The following is a 12979-nucleotide window of genomic DNA, read 5'->3' as shown; positions in this document are numbered from 1 at the left end:
TGCAGGGATTTTTCTTACAGAGTTGAACAGCAGAAGACATAAATTTAGATTGAGGCTTTATATACGAAATTCCATTATATTATTAATTCCCTCTATTTATTGTTTTTAATGTGTCTTAGTGCTCTTTAAATTGCATTTGATCTAATGAAGTTTGTCTACAACACTGGATATTCACTTTGAAATACTGTTCTCAGGGAATCCGATCCCTTTTAAACATTGTCAACAGTAAAGATCTACTTATTTCAATGAAAGCTCTCCTTCTACCCCGCTGTCTAAGCAGTACCAGTATCTTAGCTTCTAAAATGGAAATGTCAGAAGATTACAAGATCTGATTGCCCTCTTCCTGTGAGAAAACTCAGAGGTGATCACATAGGCATGCAGAGACTGAGCTGGCTCCAAATCCTGTGCTTTACATTTCATGTAAAAAGTCTTTGCTGGAACTACACAATGCAGAAAATATGCATTAGTTAGGCACACAGTGACATATGTGATTGATCATAGTTAGCATATGCACATATTTGCAAGGAAAAAAGGGCTTGACTCAAATACTAAATTTCTTATGAGTTTAATCTTGTAGGTGTACTTTGATGTATTTGTGTTTGTTTTTGTTTGTTTTTTAGTTTATTTTTTTTCTCTCTCAAGTAATTATAAAATCACTGATGAATGAATATCACTTCATCAGTTCAAACATCAATCAACATCAGACATTAATCAAACCATGACAATGATGATTGATTCAGTTTTCATGAGAATCAAATTGGGCTGTGATTCTTCCAGCACTTAAATAAATGTATTTACTCCTTTAGTCAATGTACTCTTGATCAATGTATTCCTCCAAAGATAGTCCTATCACTGATGCATAGAGGTCAGAGGGACTTTGCTACAAGTTTTTAATGTTTTAAGTTTAAGCAAAACTTTTGTTCTAATTTTCTTCCCCCAAGGAAGTATTTGCGTATTCTAGGCTTAAGCAAATCCTGTTCACATGGAATAAGATCTACTTTTAATTGTTTTATGACCACTGAATCAAAGAATGGCTTAGGTTGGAAGAAACCTTAAAGCTCATCCAGTTCCAAGCCTGTGCCATAGGCAGTGCCACCCACCAGCTCAGGCTGCACAGGGCCCACATAACCTGCCTTTGAGCACCTTCACAAATGGGGCATCCACAGCTTCTCTGGGCAGCTTGTGCCAACGCCCCCTCACCCCCTGAGTAAATAGTTTTTTACTAACAGCTACTGTATATTTCTCCCTTTTTGTTTAAAGCCATTTCCCCTTGTCTTATTACTATTAGACCAAGCAAAGTCAGTCCCCCTCCTGCTTGTAAGCTGCATTCAAGTACTGGAAAGCTGCAAGGAGGTCTTCCTGGAGCCTTCCCTTCTCCAACATAAACAAACCCAACTATGAACTTTTCTTCAAAGGAGAAGTGCTACAGCCTTTTAACCATATTCATGGCCATCTGGAGCCACTCCAGAAATTCCCTGTCCTTCCTGTACTGAAGGCCCCAGGCATGGACACTGAACAAGGGAACAATCTCCTCCCTCACCCTGCTGTCCACCTCTCTTTTGGTGCAGCCCAGGATACTGTGGCCTTTCAGGATGTGAGACTGCACTGTTGGTTCATGTCCAGCTTTCTGACCACCAGGACCCCATGAGACCAAACCTGGAGGCAACACTGATGGCAGACTGAAAGACAGAAAGCAGCATAAGGTCAGTCCACAGTGGGGTAATAAACAAGACCCTAGAGTTTAATCACCGGAGATTTCTCTGCTTTTAGGCCTCTATAACTTTGTTGTGGCAATTTGCTTTCAAGAGGCCAAGACATTCTGAGAGGTAGATTTATGGGAGGAAGAGCAAATTTGATCCATGAGCTTTCCCCTTCCATGGTGTCATAAACAGGGGTGACACAAGCCTTCTCTGTCATCTGATTCAATGGCTGAAATGACACAGTCCTTCACCCCATGCTGTCACATCATATGTACACTTCCATTTGGGATTATTAAATTGTTTTCTGTGCTTATGGCTCGATGGACAGAAGGGAATTTCTTAGATCTTACAGCACTTTTTCTGCAGAGTTTTGAGATATTTTGGCATAGCGTTATACCCAAGTCAATCTTTACCTACTAAATTCTATTTGAAATGTAACTCAGCAAACCACATTGCTGGGATAGTTTTTATAAATAGGGCCAAAACAGATGTTTTCCTTGGTACCTGAAAATTTTTATTTTCAAGGCATCTGTTGTTACATATTTTAGAAGAACTCAATTGTATGTTCAGTTTTGGCTTTCATGTTTTTAAAGAAAATTAATAAGGATTGTGGAATGATGCTGCATTCCTTAAGTCTAGCCAGAGTATGCTGATAGGACTATTGGCAATTCAATGATTGATAAATATAACTCCTATATTGCAAGGCCCATAAAGAAGTTCTTACAGTATGCAAAATAACAAAAGATCAATTGCCTATGACCTTGTGTACTCTGTGCTCTGAAAGTCACATGTTTCAGAGCTGCGTTTCATCTCAGTGCTGGCCTATTCTGTCTGCATACTGTGTGATGAGACCTGTTGCTCTGCCAGAAGAGAATTCCTATGTTTGAAGGTAGTGTTGGAAGAAGAGGTCCAGCCCTAAACCATCTGCTAGTGCAACAGCCTCCTATACAGCTCTGTTGCTGCATTTTGTCAAGTGTTACCTTAAATACAACACATGTTAAAAGGTAATACGAAGATTTGTTTTCATTCTGGGTTAACTGATGCTTTTCCAGTGACACTACTAGAGCAGAAACTTGTTTTTTCTTTCAGGCGTATCACTTACATGTTCACTGTGAAGGATGTTGTTGCTTGTCTGTCCTCTCACTGCATCACTGAAGTAAGAGGTTGCATAACATTAAACACAGTGCAAGCCTGAAAATGTTATTGATATAAAAGTAAAATCTTTTGGAAAATCTGGTACTTAGTAACAACTCTATCCTGGCTCAGAACATGCCTGTCTCTTGATATGTTTACAGTTTGATCCAATTCTACATCAAAGGACTAATTATGTAACACTGTTGTGAAATCTTTGGTGTCACAGATTTAGCTGCTACCTTAAACACTGTGATAAGCCTGAATTTTCAGAGAAGTAAACCAACCCGATCTTACCAAATAAATTAACAGTAACAAGCAAAGAAAAGAAACCATGAATTAAATAACACACAACAAAGTTATGCAAATAACATTAATTTAATAAAGGTTAACTGAAAAATGTTAAACTATAAAATCTGTAGCTTGTAAAGCTGAGGAATTAAGAAATCTGAAACACTGCTAGAAATTTCTGATTTTGATCCACTCTTTTGGCAAATCTAATCAAGTAGATATCATGTCCAATCCCAAAAATCATGTTGTCAGATAGTAAATAAAAAAATGCAACAGCTTAATTCATACTAAAATATTTCTTTTTCCTTAGAATTTCCTTCTGCAGAAAATGTCAATTCAATTTCTCTTTGTGTATGGGAATAAAATTTCTCTCAAATTCTGACACCCTTTTTGACTTGAATTCTACAAGCTTTGCTTCTGATTGTAACACAGATATGAAAATTATTTTTCGGCAGTAGCATTTATCAGTTAACATACTACGTTATTGTGCTTTTTCCAATGTAGTGTTCCTATGAAATAGAAAATACATCTACTGGTCAGACCAATTACTTCCATTTACCAGTAATGACTGCTAACATAAAAATGTGAATATGTACCAATGTACAGAACCTTTTGCACATAAGTAGTTCTACTGATTTCAGAGAAAGTATGCATAAACATAGAGGTAATGTTCATATACTTACCTACAAATCAGACAAATCAGATAAATTAATTCCAGGTAGACTGGTGAATAATTAAAATTCTTTATTTTTGTAAGGCAAATTTTTCTTCTTTTCTCTATTATAATGCCATATAACCAACGCTAAAGTAATTTCCCTCACTCTTTAGCTAAAATGTAAAAAGAAAAGTCATTTTTTCACACAACCTAGTACTTGAACTTGTACATGCTAAGAGAGATGAGGGAGGATTCAGCTTTAATAATGGTGTAGTAATCAAGAGAATCTAATTATAACAAATTTGAATTCACAGACAATTCAGGCAGTTAGCGTAGAATTTAATCTCAGAAATGATGATAGAATGACATCTCAGTAGACTAAGAAAGTCAGAGCAAGTAAGTTTCTCTATTCCTAGAAATATAGCAGACCATGACCACAACTGTGACAATAGTTACTTAAAATCGCAATTTTCTTTCCTCTTTATAATATTTAATTAGCTACAGTAAGTAATTATGTTTAACTGGTGCTGTTTTAGAGAGGAATTAAACCATATGTGATTCAAAAAGAAATAAGTCAAACTTTAGTACAGTCAATATGTCTTTTAAAAAGTTTAAATTAAGAGCCTGAGTTGCCTGTGTTATGTGGTATACCAGCTGGTCTACATAACACAGACCTCTGGACTCAGCATAATTATAGTCTTCAGTTTCAGTGTAATTTATAGTAATATTTTATGATTTTATAATTTATTTCCCCCCTAGTCCCAAAGCACACATCTCCAACTATATCTGCCAATCCACACCCCATAACTGTAGGCTTATCAAAATTCCTGAATGATGAAAAAAAATTGTCATGATAGATGTCATTGAACAGTTCCACGAAGGAAGTAAATGCATTGGCAGACCCTCCAGCTATGCAATTTGTAATTTTATTTAATAAGTGAGATAACTTAATTACTAGGTTTTGTTTTGAATTTGATAATTCAATATGAGAATAAAATCTCAAGATTCAGAAAAAAATTACAGCTATCAGAAGAGTTTAACGGTCTTTGGATTTGTTCTAGAGATGGCAGTAATCTGCAGTTCAATTTATGGACTAGATACTTGAGTCTCAACTATTCACAGATACTTTCCCTGAATTGAATCGGGTATTTGTAATTTTGTACTTGATGTTTGCCCACTGAACTTTCAGAATTAAAAAAAAATACAAAAAAAATACTGTTGTTACATCAGATATCTATGGAACTAAGTAGTGTTTCTTTGTTGATTTGTTTCTACTTCATGCCAAGCTACAACTTGCCTAATTTGCACCTCAGATGTACTCATTTGAAATACTCATTTGAAGCACAAGTTGAAGTGCTCATCTGGATCTTACTTAGGAGTCTGAAATAGTTTGTCAGAATGATGGCATTCCATTACAAAACAGAATGATCGAATGTTAGAGAAATTTATGACAGATATAGGACATGATGGAAAGAATATTTTATCTGTGGAAGGATAGATCATATATTTTCCTTTTTGGGGATTTGCCTATTAAAGGATAAATGCTTTACAAACACAGTATTCCTTCATCAGCAGAATTAAAAACAATCTTTATTAAACTTTTAGTTATGCAATAGCATATAAAACGCAGAATCATAGGGCTGTAAAGTGTTCAAAAAGTAAAATGCAGAAAAAATAACCATTAAACCTGGTACATCACCAACAGAAACAATAGCTTGTTTGTAACTGTCTATTCTCACTAAACCCAAACTTTTAGAAGTATGGAAAAAACAAATAATGTGTTAATAAAAGGTTACACTATTGTTCAGTTATTAAGGAAAATGCATTTCTTTAGGATAAAAAAGAGGTAATATTTGCTTATTTACAGTTACTCTAACTTGCATATGGTATGAATTTTCCTCCATATTTTCCTATCTCCATTATAGTTCTGATTTATTAAACCATCAGAATTGTTATCTATGTTTACTACTGAAATCTAAAATGAGAGAAAAACTTGCAGTATGACCTGAATTTCAGTCAGACATTTAGCTGCTGTCATACTACCAGTCAAATTTTCAGCTGATGGACCCTGTGCATCCTCTAGGAAGAATAAGTTTCATATAGAGATCAAAGTTTTAATAGGATTCTCATGTAGATGGTGTGATACTAAAAGAAAGAAGCAAGGAAAGAATCCACCATCTTACACATTTATTTTTATAAAGTTTCTTAAAGCATCAGTCTTTCAAACATTTACTTCCATGCTTAAGTATATTTCACGTGGAATACTGAAAACATGTCATTACTCAAGACACAAAGTTTAACTATCTAAATATGGTGCTGAAAAGAACAATTGAAAAACAATCAGACAAAACTCCAAGAAGTAATTCCTCCTCATCTCCAAAAGGAAGTGTTTCCAAAATAGTATTTATGATCTTATTTTTGAAGTAGGTGTGAAAAGATCCTTAGGCATGAAATACTTGAAGAAACGGTGCAGTTTGGATAGAAATACAGTAAAAATTTCCTGGCAATGATCCTCCATCCAGTGAAAAGATGCTCTGTGGAAACCAAAGGAAGAAGAAACTGCATTATGCTAAAGCAGGAAAATGTAATTTAATTTAGTCTTCTATTTTTATTTATGTAATATTCTGTAGAAATAATAATCTCTTCTTGTAAAAGAGACAATTCCCCATTATCTTGAATTAATAATAATGGTTAAAAGTTACATTCTTGGAAACAATTCTGCCCTCTTTTAGTGAGCTTGCATTAAAAAAAAAAACAAAAACATTCCTTCCACCACCATCATCCTTATCCCCCTGTTGTATTAGGCGTGCACGAACACTCGGGATGTAACGCGAAAGGCCCTCCCGTGCTCGGTTATGCATATGTAGAAGGGGTTGTGCATATGTAGAAAGTGTGTAGATGAAAAGGGAAACATATATAAGGGACTTACACAGTCAAATAAATACCTTTTTACCACTCACCACATTGGTGTAATGAATAGCATGTAATTTGATCAGGGCTGTCAAAGCACCTTACAGAGGGATGTGACTTCTAAGGTTATCATATTAAGGTAACATCCCCCATCCCCTCTGGCCATTAAATGACCCTTATAGCATAAAAAACCAATATGCAAAGAAAGATATAACACATTTTAATCAGTATGTCTAGTCAGATGTCCAAAGAGAAAATGAAAGTTGCTATTACCTTGGATAAAACAGCTCAAATGTACAACTCTAAAAGTCATGGATGATGTACTCTGGGCAGAAAAGAACTCATACAATACAAAGTTTTCTGAACTAATCCAAGGTCCAAGAAGGCAATTGTGGTTTGTTGACATCTGTGAAAACAAATTATACTAGTCAGGTAATTACAATAATAGGAATTCAAGGTTATAAAGGGGTATAGTTGGAAACTGAATAATCAAGTGTTTGGAAAGTAATGGCAGTCTTCTTGCCTAATTTTCCAGCCAATCTCTGCCTGAAAAGTTAGACCTCACCAGAAAGATAACTGAACAAGCCTTCCTGTCTCTTGTCTTCCTTTGCAGCATCTAGAACAAATCATTACTAGTGAAAAAACTGTGGCTTATCTTCTGCACTGACGTTATTGAAGGTCCTCCATTATGTCTAAAATATGAATTTGCATTTCACAAGTAGGTCTTTACATTCAACTTTAACTCAGAAAAACTGGAAAAAAGAGACGCTACTGGGTTGGCATCATTCCTGCTGAATCAAGTGAGCTGGCATTATAATCCATATTGCCCTGGTTGGAAAATTTTTTTGAAAAAGTTATTAGAATACATTACTTGGGTATAAGAGTGATATAAATTTAACAAGCGTACAGGTTTTTAACTCCTCCGAAAATAAAATCTAAGTCTTTCTGCAGCTTGGAGTAATTTGAAAACAGAAGTTCATACACAAAACCTTAGATTACCTTGGATTATTAGAAAATCAAGTTGGAAAATTTCTCATTGTCACATCATCCATTACTTGATGATTTTATGTTTTAAGATGCTGAATAAATTTATAGTATTTATGTAGGCCTAAGGATGTAATTAGTTTAAAAAAAAAAAGTCTTTTCCTCCTGCTCACTTACTTGGACTGAGTGGTGACTTGGTAGGTTTAAAGAACAGCAAAACTAAAGCAGGATAAACATTCCAATTTAAAAGAGTAACTATGACAAAACTGATAATTACTACTCTGCAGTTGTTCTCTTCAGGCTAAATGTTAGCATTCTTTCATCCTTGGGAAACCTGAGATACACTGAGACAGGAGGTATCCATTTCAATTTGACTGTGGAACACGAAAAGTCAAAGTATTGCATTGTTATGTTTATTTCATCCTTCATTTAAGCCCTTGCAGTAGTGCTTACAGCAGATAATATAGATTTATATCAGATACTATGGGAAATGTTCTCTTTTTCTCTTTTGTTCCATCTGAGGATTGCACGTATTACTTATTTTGCCATTCATTGTAGTGTACTGATTTTGGGAAACAACAAAGTAGAGTTATACAGGCATTTCTGGCTTTATATAGGGAACAGCTGAGTTTTCCACCAGATGAACAGCACACTGGAAAAAACAGTATTAGTTTTCAATGGATAAGCAGCAAGCTACTTCCAAAATTATAGCCTAAGTTCACAGAATATCTTTAAGTTTGCAGTGTGGCTGCTTGCCCATAGCCATGTTGAGATAATGCCAAGAGCCAGAGTAGTTATATGCTTTGAAATAAAGCCCATGTTCAACAGACTGCTTCTTTTTCTTTTCTATAATTACATCCAGTTCAAGCTAACAGAAAGATTTTCTGAATTTATGCTTGGGAACCTGAAAATCTGAACACATTTGAAAAATCACTAGTAGATTTCCTTGATTGTATGAGATGTATTTGCTTATTTATAAGAGCTGTATTTTGGATATCACCTCCTGATAATGTAGCGGGAGTGTTTTATTAAGAACATACTGTAATTGAGGTTATCATTTAATAACATCGTTCAGGAGACTTTGCCAGAACGGCCTTGAACACCAGCGAAGTTTGCCTCATATGTGTGGAAGTGAGTGGGAACAGTCTCACTGACTTCAGTAGGCATACAACCAGACCATAACATTGGAAAAGAATTGGTTGACTTCTCCGAAATTTTGTTCACTATATGCTCAGTTCTGTTTAAGACACATTATTCCTTTTCTTGCCATATGCATTAACATTTCTCTGTCTTTCCTATACAACAGGCTAACTAGAAATGAACGTTAAAACATTCCTAATTCCTAATTTCTTCTTTAATGACTGGTGTGCCTCGAAACTTTCATATTGTCAGAAATTAATTATGTGGATCTTTGTATCTAGATATGGTAGAGACAAAAACCCTGTATGTTAAAGTATAACTTAATTCTGTGTGAAAATCTAACTGCATTTACCCGTGTTCACTTGGTATTTAGTAAGTGAAGACTGCTGTTTATCAGCTGTCTTTTTCTTTCCCTGTAAAAATAAGCAATTATTTGATGTTTTTATATAGCTTTTGGTGAGATATCACAAAAATTCAACTTTACTTGTCTGAATTCAATTTTTATGCTTATTAAACAGGATAATATCAATCAAATCAAAGAGAGAATCGTGTCTTTTGTTTATTGAAATAATCAATTTTGTTTTGTAAATTGTATGTTTTCAGCCTCAAATAGAAAGTCCAGATCTTGAGGAATATTGTCTGGGTGCCATCTCCTCTCTCTTCAGTGTTTTTTGTGTACCTAAATAAATGAAATAAAATAACAAATAGTCAAGGATAAAATCAGACAGGGTCACTTCCAAAAAGGAACAAGATGCAAAACAAACAAACAAACAAAAAAAAAACAACAAAAAACACCCAATAACAACCAAACACCAAAAAAGGGTGGGGATAGGCTCTGCCTTAGAAGATATATCATTCAGACATATATATCCTACCACTTTTCCAACCTACGTATTTGAATAATAGGAAATGATAGAATCTAGAAATTGCTTTTTTTTTTTTACATCTTATCCACACTTGCATTTCAAACTCAGATTCAATGCAATTTGAATTTGGAAAATCTGGTTAATCCAATTTGGAGTTTAATTATTAAAAAATTTGATCCCCAAATAATTCTTTAAAATAGATGACAACTCTAGAGAACTGGAAGCTAAGGACTTTGAGAAAGTTCTTTGATTTTTCTATTCAAATGGATCAGAAGACGGAGTAAAAATGCATCCTTGCCCTCAGAAAGAGTAAGAATAATTTCCATTGAGGTGTCATGATCTAAGGAGTGCAAAATATGTTTAAAGTAACTTCTATTTGTAGCTATTTTCCAGTAAAATAGAAAGATCAGTTCTTAATTTGTGCGTCATGTTGTGTTTCCCCAGCTCCCAGAAGCATATCCATCTACATAATTACTAGTGGTTCCTTAATGATGTTCCAAATTCAAATGCTTGTGCCTATATGACATGAATATGACTAAAATGTTACCTCACTCTGGTAGCTGATAGTTTCAGCCAAATAAAAGAAATGCACATACTTAACTTTTGGCTTCAGGCTTTGAAGGTCCATTCAGGTCTTGTGCACTACCAGTTCACTGAAGTTGTAACTAACCATAACTTAGCTTTTCTAGTCTTACTCAGAAGCCATCTTCCAAGAAGTTTTATAGCTTTCCTTCCACTGCACCATAAACATTACAACTCTACATATGCTTCTAATGTAGCTGATTCTCTTTCTTACTGTTGCTGATGTGTTCCTGTATATCATCTGCTCAACTGGTCTTGTGCAGACCTTTAGTGAATTTCTCCCTTCTTCCATGATACATAAACACAACAGATGTGTGAAATGCATTGGTAATTGCATCTCTCTCTGAAAGAATATAAAGTTCCTTTCACTGGATTTGACATACCCATTGTTTAAAATGGATGTTATTTGTATTCCACCCCAGTCACATATATCCTATTTTATTTTCTGGTTGACTGGAATGTAGTCTTGGAAACTATAGTGCAGTGTGCTGTGAACATAATCTGGAGTAGTACATGGGAAACCCAATGTGAAATCCCAAAAGACAAAATAGTCAATTTGTCACACATTAATGTGTTTTTCCCTCAAAACCTTGAAGTTTTATAAATATGTTTCATAATCACAGAGGACTTTTCTGTCCTGTTTATACAGCTTAAATATCTGAAGTAAACCTTCAAATGAAAAAAAAATAAAAAAAAAATACTTCCAAGTCTATTACTGAAAGCTGAAGAAAGTTAATGAGAAACTTACTCACCAGGGCTGAGTACTGAGGGATGAGAACCTCCTTGCTCCTGCTGACTGCATTATTTCTGTTCTCCCTTGTCCTATAATTACCAGAACATGTAAAAAGTCACACTTTCCCCTGCATATAATGTTCCCTCAGGTACTAGAAAGCAACAGTGAGGTCTTCCCAGAGCCTTTTCCAAGATAAATAATCTCAACTCCTCAACCTTTCTTCACAGAAGAGTTCTTCCTGCTCTTTGATCATCTTCTCTGCCTTCTTCTTGACCTGCTTCGACTGCTCTGCATCTTTCCTAAACTGTATACCACAGGCCTGGATTCAGTACCCCAGATAGGGCATCATGATGATGGAGCAGACAGGGACAGTCCCCTCCCTCACTCTGCCAGCCACCCATTCCTATGCAGATCAGCATACTTTTATCCAATTGGGGCTGCAAGAACACACTGCTGGTTCACATTCAGATTTCTTTCAAGACCCCCAACTCCTCCTCCACAGAGCTGCTCTTAATGAATTCTTCTCCCATTCTGTATACATCTCTGGGTTTGCACCAATCCAAGTGTAACATCTTTCACTTGGCATTGCTGAACCTCATTGTGCTCAACAAACGTCTTTACTTCAGAAATCATTGGGAAAAATCTGTATCGTACAATTATTGCAATTCTTTTTAGGTGTTTGTTGTACAGTGCAGAGTACTATAATGTTCTTTTAACTGTGGTAGTCAGACCTGAAGTCTGTAGAAGGAGGTAGTTTCTATCAACAGATGAACAGACACTTGAAACAAAATTCAGTCTCTCCAGTAGACAAAGCCTTCTTGTTGGCAGCTGCAAAATAATTTAGGTTGGAAGGGGCCCGTAGAGGTCATCTTATCCAGCCACTCCTCAAAGCAAGGTTAACTTTGAAGTTAGCTGTCCAGTGGATCCCACGGCCATAAAAGCCAAATCCCTGCCTCTGTGAGGCATCCAGGTGTTGACCCATAGAATCTATTGGGCTGTATTGGTTCTTATCTGAACCCTTACATTTGATGGGTGTACTCGGTGTTTGTAGCAAGGTTTTAGTAGCAGGGGCTGAAGAGATTGTGACGAGAGGTCAGGGACTGCCCCCATGTGGGACACAGCTGTTTCCAGACAGCTCCAACAGACCCACCACAGGACACAGCTGAAGCCAGCAGCAATACTGATGGTGCCTCTGGGAAACTGTATTTAAGTTAAAATGCTGCACACCAGCTGGAGGAGTGAGAAAATGTGTGAGAAACAATCCTGCAGACACAATGGTCAGTGCAGAAGGAAAGCAGAAGATGTTCTGGTTATGAAGCAGAAGTTCCCTGCAGCCTATGGAAAAGCCCATGGCCAAGCAGGTGAATGGTGCCTTAAGGAGTCTGCAGCCTATGGAGAGCTCCAGCTCCTGGGTTGCAGTTGCAGCCTGTGGAGCACAGTCCCACAGAGGAACAACACGTGAAGGACTGCAGGCTATGGAAAGATCCCTCACTAGAACAGGGGAAAGAGTGAGATGGAAGGAGTAGAAGGGTGTTGCTATGAAGGACTGATTTTATCTTCCTTTACCCTTGCACTACTTGTGGGGAGGGGGACGGAGGAGTGAAACTGAGACAGGAAAGAATGGGATGGAGGGTTAGAAGTTGTTATAGTCTTTGTTTCATATGCTGGCCTATTTTAAATTGGAAGTTTTATATATATATATATATATATATATATATATATATATATATAATTTTTTTTAATTTTTTTTTTTTTCCTAAATTAAATCAGTTTTGCTGGTGATGGTAATTCCTAAATGATCTTGTTTTTATACCAACCTATGAACTTTTATGTCTTATTTTTTTCACCATGTCCCGTAGAGGAGGAGGAGTGAGAGAATGGCTCAGTGGCCATCTGGCAGCCACCCCAAATCAGCTCACCACAGCAGACAGCACCTAGAAGAACCTCATCTCTGCTCCCATGCTCTTCTCTCCAGCACCCATCAGCC

At 36.2% G+C, this 12979-nt stretch overlaps 1 long non-coding RNA gene across 1 annotated transcript; it reads right to left on the bottom strand.

Annotated features, from left to right (window-relative positions):
- Positions 1-5949: 5949 nt before the first annotated feature.
- Positions 5950-7094, bottom strand: LOC107308244 (uncharacterized). The gene is made up of 2 exons (XR_001552707.3): positions 6961-7094; positions 5950-6311 (listed from the first exon to the last, which is right to left on the bottom strand). It is a non-coding gene; the product is annotated as an uncharacterized LOC107308244 (long non-coding RNA).
- Positions 7095-12979: the final 5885 nt, after the last annotated feature.

Source organism: Coturnix japonica, chromosome 1 (assembly GCF_054131305.1).
Source record: "Coturnix japonica strain WE chromosome 1, WE-NBRP24, whole genome shotgun sequence".
NCBI lineage: Eukaryota > Metazoa > Chordata > Aves > Galliformes > Phasianidae > Coturnix > Coturnix japonica.
Note: the sequence above shows the minus strand (reverse complement) of the source record. Positions and strands in the feature narration are given on the sequence as shown.